This window comes from Lissotriton helveticus, chromosome 10 (assembly GCF_964261635.1).
Source record: "Lissotriton helveticus chromosome 10, aLisHel1.1, whole genome shotgun sequence".
Lineage (NCBI taxonomy): Eukaryota > Metazoa > Chordata > Amphibia > Caudata > Salamandridae > Lissotriton > Lissotriton helveticus.
The window spans coordinates 921,110,852-921,116,757 of record NC_136071.1 but is presented as its reverse complement, the minus strand read 5'-3'; the positions used below and the strand labels follow the sequence as shown (position 1 = coordinate 921,116,757).

The 5,906-nt window shown below is 47.2% G+C and overlaps 1 pseudogene; it reads right to left on the bottom strand.

The window, feature by feature from the left end:
- Positions 1-3,749: 3,749 nt before the first annotated feature.
- Positions 3,750-4,567, bottom strand: LOC144785544 (toll/interleukin-1 receptor domain-containing adapter protein pseudogene; annotated as a pseudogene).
- Between the last annotated feature and the right edge of the window lie 1,339 nt (positions 4,568-5,906).

The following is a 5,906-nucleotide window of genomic DNA, read 5'->3' as shown; positions in this document are numbered from 1 at the left end:
CCTCTGTATCCTGTCCTCTCCTCTTTGCATATGCCCTCTCAACATGCGCTATCACTGCACACAGCCTCTCTACACACGGCCTCTCTGCACATGCCTCTCTCCATATGATCTCTCTGCACAGGTCCATGTGTAGAGAGGGCAAGTGAAGAGAAGGCATGAGTGAAGAGGGCGTGTGCAGAGAGGGTGTTTTCCGGACAGGGCAAGTACAGAGAGATCAAGTGCAAATAGTGCATGTTTAAAAGGGCATGTGTAGAGGCTATAAGTTGACCAGTGCTTATGATGAGAAAGTGAGTGCAGGTGACAACAAATCTGCAAACTCCAATGGTGTTCCTTATGTGATGAGAACACATCTGCAAACTGCTATGGTGTTGCTTTCCTGAGGCACTGTCAACTTTTTCACACATTTTTTCCTCTTTCTGTCTACATTACTACTCTAATACCTGCCCCCTCTCTCCCTTCTACCCTCTCTCTTTCTTGCCCTACATCCTTCCTTCTCACTCCCTCCCTTTCCCTCTCTCCCACTCTCTCCCTTTCCACCTCTCTTCTGATCTCTTTCACTTTACTGTCCTCAATCTCTTTTATCTCTCTCCTTTGTTTCAATCTCACTTCCTTTCGCCCTCCCTCTACATCTCTCACACTCCTGCCTTTCACTCTCCATCTACATCCACATTTTCTCTACACTTTCTATCCCGCACTCCTTATCTTTTCTTTCAACACTCTCTCGCTTCTGCCCTCCTTCCTGCTCTATTCTTTCCTGACCTCCCTATCTCTTCTGCCTTCTCTCACTCTATTACCTCTGCCCTTCTCTCTACTGTTATCCCTCTCTCTCTTCTGCCTTCTTAGTCTCTACTGCCCTCCCTTTCCACCTCTCTCTTCTGCTCTCTTTCACCTTCTTGTCCTCCATCTCTCTCCTCCTTCTCCTTCCCGCACTCCCTCTAACCTGCTGCCCTCTCCTTTCTGCCTTTCTCACACCCTCCTACCTTCCCTCATGCCCCCACACTCCTTTATGCCCTTTCTCTCTCTCTTCTGCCTCTATTCCTTCCTTCCTGCCCTCCCTCTCTATCCTGCCCTCGCTTCCTTTTGACCTTTCTTCTTTCTTACTCCTGGCCTCTTTCATCCCTTCCCTTTTATTTCTGCCCTCTCTCTTGCTCTCCCACTCTTTTCTGCCCTCCCACTACTTCTTGCACTTTCTTATTCCTGCACTACCTCTGTATCCTGTCCTCTCCTCTTTGCATATGCCCTCTCAACATGCGCTATCACTGCACACAGCCTCTCTACACACGGCCTCTCTGCACATGCCTCTCTCCATATGATCTCTCTGCACAGGTCCATGTGTAGAGAGGGCAAGTGAAGAGAAGGCATGAGTAAAGAGGGCCTGTGCAGAGAGGGTGTTTTCCGGACAGGCCAAGTACAGAGAGATCACGTGCAAATAGTGCATGTTTAAAAGGGCATGTGTAGAGGCTATAAGTTGACCAGTGCTTATGATGAGAAAGTGAGTGCAGGTGACAACAAATCTGCAAACTCCAATGGTGTTCCTTATGTGATGAGAACAAATCTGCACACTCCAATGGTGTTGCTTTCCTGAGGCACTGTCAACTTTTTCACACATTTTTTTCCTCTTTCTGTCTACATTACTACACTAATACCTGCCCCCTCTCTCCCTTCTACCCTCTTTCTTGCCCTACATCCTTCCTTCTCACTCCCTCCCTTTCCCTCTCTCCCACTCTCTCCCTTTCCACCTCTCTTCTGCTCTTTCACTTTATTGTCCTCAATCTCTTTTTTTCTCTCTCCTTTGTTTCAATCTCACTTCCTTTCACCCTCCCTCTACATCTCTCACACTCCTGCCTTTCACTCTCCATCTACATTTTCTCCTCACTTTCTATCCCGCACTCCATATCTTTTCTTTCAACACTCTCTCGCTTCTGCCCTCCTTCCTGCTCTATTCTTTCCTGCCCTCCCTATCTCTTCTGCCTTCTCTCACTCTATTACCTCTGCCCTTCTCTCTTCTGTTATCTCTCTCTTCTGCCTTCTTAGTCTCTACTGCCCTCCCTTTTCCACCTCTTTCTTTCACCTTCCTGTCCTCCATCTCCCTCTCTCTCCTCCTCTAGCCCTCCTTCTCCTTTCCGCCCTCCCTCTCTTACCTGCCGCCCTCTCCTTTCTGCCTTTCTCACACTTTCCTACCTTCCCTCATGCCCTCACACTCCTTTATGCCCTCCCTCTCTCCTGCGTCTATTCCTTCCCTCCTGCCCTCCCTCTCTATCCTGCACTCGCTTCCTTTTGAGCTTTCTTACTCCTGGCCTCTTTCATCCCTTCCCTCTCTCTGCAAATAATTGCATTATACATGCACTCCAGATTTCTGTGTAAAGTAAAACACATCAACGTTTTACACATAATTCAATGAAGATACAAAACACCATTTATCAAAAGCTCAAACTTTAACAAAGGGAGTGCAGAGTAGGGAGTGCATAGAGCAGGGAGAGTGCGTGCAGAGTGCATAGAGGGTGCAAAGTGCATAGGCAGTGCAGAGTACATAGGGAATGCAGAGTCCAGAGAGAGTGCATAAAAAGTGCATACAAAGTGCATAGGGAATGTATACAAAGTGCAGAGTGCATAGGGAATGCAGAGTGCATAGGGAGTGCATACACAGTGCAGAGTGCATAAGGAGTGCAGAGTGCATAGAGAGTGCAGAGAGAGAGAGTGCATAAAAAGTGCAGAATGTATAAAGAGTGCAGAGTGCATAAGGAGTGCAAAGTGCATAGAGAGTGCATAGGTAATGCAGAGTGCATAGGGAGTGCATAGACAGTGCAAAGTGCAGAGAGAGTACATAGGGAGTGCAGAGTGTATAGAGAGTGCAAAGTGCATAGGAAGTGCAGAGTGCATAAGGAATGCAGAGAGTGCATAGGGAGTGCAGAGTGCATAAGAAGTGCAGAGTGCACAGTGCATAGACAGTGCACAGTGCATAGGTAATGCAGAATGCATACAGAGTGCATAGGGAGTGCAGAGTGCAGAGTGCATAGGGAGTGCAGAGTGCATAGGGAGTGCAGAGTGCATAGACAGTGCAGAGTGCATAGGGAGTGCATAGGGAGTGCATAGGGAGTGCATGATAAGTGCAGAGTGCATAGGGAGTGCAGAGTGCATAGGAAGTGTGGAGTGCATACAAAGTGCACAGTGCATACAGAGTGCTGCATAAAAAGTGCAGAGTGCATGGGGAGTGCATAGGAAGTGGAGCGTGCAGGGTGCATATAGAGTACAGAGTGCATACAGAGTGCTGCATAGGGAGTGCAGAGTGCACAGGGAGTGCATATGAAATGCAGAGTGCATAAGAAATGCAGAGTGCATAAAGAGTACTAGGGAGTGCTAGAGAGTGCCAAGTGACTGCAAAAAAAAAGGTAATGGCAATGTAAATGACAATGCCATTTACTTATCTGTTTTCGAAACAAAAACATAAATACAAATTTTGGCATATACAATGCCAATAACTCTAACTTTTCCAAAGGCGAAACCATTGCATTGTAAATGCTTGTTTTTTCACTGCAGCAGGCTTTTTTTTATATTTTACCCAAGACTCAAAATGCAAGCCAGGCCTATCGGCTTTGCCAATGCTAGGGTTCTGCTGAAAATGCAAAGCAACGTTGTGACTTCCATTCAACACAAATCGTATTTTACAGCTGAACCAGATTACCCTCTTTAACTAAAGTTACCATAAATCTGGTTGATTGTCAAGAATCTATTGGCGAAATTAAACTACCTGTAAAACAGAAATAAAAGGAGCTGGAATATCAGATAACCACCAAATAAACAAATAAATGTGGGTAGAATGCATGCATAAAGTGCAAATTCCAAATGTCAAGTCTTTGGCCACCTCCTGTCCTGAATCCAGAGCTCTCAGCTGGATTCTTTGCTGCTTGGGGTGGCTTTCGTCCCCTACCCGGATGAGGCGCCGTCACCCCTCGCTCTCTCACTATTGCGCGCGGCCTCTTTGAAATAGTTCGTCAGCGTGTTTTTTACGCGCAGGAACCCGGCATCCTTCACCGAGGAGGCCCACACTTTGTACATGAAAGTCAGCTCCCGCGGGCACTGCGCATGTTCCAGGTCCTTTATGAAAGGAATAATGCACCCGTTGGACACCGGTGCCAGGGCCAGAGCCTGCTGCATCTGATACCCGCACCAGCAATCCTCCAGGAACTGTGGGTGATCAGGAGCACCCAGCAGTGGCTGTTGGAGAGTGCATCACAGAGCTCGGTGGGGATGGCGCCCCCTGCCGCCGCATCCCGCAGCTGCAGGAAGCAGCGGAATGCCTTGCTCTTCCCTCCAGGTAAGACACCAACTCCGGGGCATAGTCCAAGTCCCCCTCGCAGTGGCAGACGCACATGTCGTAGTGCTTGCTCCTTCGGAAGACTTCCATGTCCTCGGTGTGCTCTGCTGGGCGCTGGGAGGGCTGGGGCGGAGTCGGGCTGATGCCTCCAGACGAAATGTTTGATGCACTCGAGGAAGAACTGACGCTGTCCTCCTCCCGTATGCCTCGCAGGCGCCTCAACCAACCAGGCTGACTGAATGTCTTCTGCATCAGGAGACTGACTGCGGGAGAAGCGGGCGGGAGGCTGAACTGAAGAGATCGCCTGGCCAGGACACCCGGGAGTGGAGATGGAGCGCCTCCTGGCCCTTTACTACTTCGCCTTTCCAGGCTCGACCGACGTCGTCCTCTCTCATTACTTAAGTCTTTACCATTCCCAGTTCTCTCCCACAGGTCGCATACACATCTCATACTCCTCGCTTCTCCCCTACCGAGGTTCTGACCCTCAGCATGTGGTACACTCACATACATTCAACATTAGGCTGTGAAACACAGATAAAATTACTCCTCGTTAAGGGCCCGATTCAAAGTTATATCCATGCGTAAGTGTGACTTGGTCTGGAAATTCAAAAATGAAACACATTTGCTCACAGAAAATATTTAATGGTTCAGGCTCAAAGGCAGGAGTAAGTGAAAGAGAATATCTTATTGGGGTGTAGCTGAATCTAAAAATATGTTCCCTGTGGAGAAAAGGCCCCCAGAAAAACAAAATTTGATAAGCAGGTGTAATCTTGGAAATCTCGGACTCGTATAGATTTCCAGAAGGCTGAGACTATGTGAAACCCCAAAAAGTCTTAAGTCTTCTCGACACATAGAAGAAAACCTGAGGGAGTAGGGTGACGATTGGTTCAAGCTGGTGCTAGTGAATTACATCAAATCAACACAAGCTGAAAAGAAAGAATACGCTACTTTCTGAATAAATTGCACTACAGCTATTGGTTAACCAAGTTTTATGCATTACAATGTTTTCATGCCTGTGTAGGAAAAACCCAAAGAGGAAATGTACCATTTTGCAACAATGATTTGTTTCTCAAAATACTTGAATGGATCATGCATTAAAACGGTGCTCTCAAGGTTTTTAAACATACCTTGTAATGGTTGGCAGGAAAGACTCATTAAAATCATATCAATTGGCAGCCTATTGAAATCTTCCCGTGTTACACCCTGACCCAAACAAGCCTTGCAAACGTCTGATCCTAGCCTGACTCCTAACTACTTCATCCTAAATCCATAGTCTTCTTTTTAAGAACGTCCTTTCTCTCAGTGTGTGTGTTCCATAAACGAAACCTGGAGGGTAACAATCTGCTCTCCAAGCCTTCCTCCCCAAGGGCAATTGTACACTGTGGCCATCAAGGCAAGTTAATACACGTTTATTTCTGCCAGCGATTGAATGGACACCTTTTCAAGTTAGTCTTCTGATCTCTTGCACCAAAACAACCTTCGACAGGCACTTGATGCTCATACTAACACTTTGATCCCCATACACTTCACAGCCCCAAATTGTTTCCTCTCTTTTTTACCTAGCATTTTAACACCGAAGGATGGTATCACA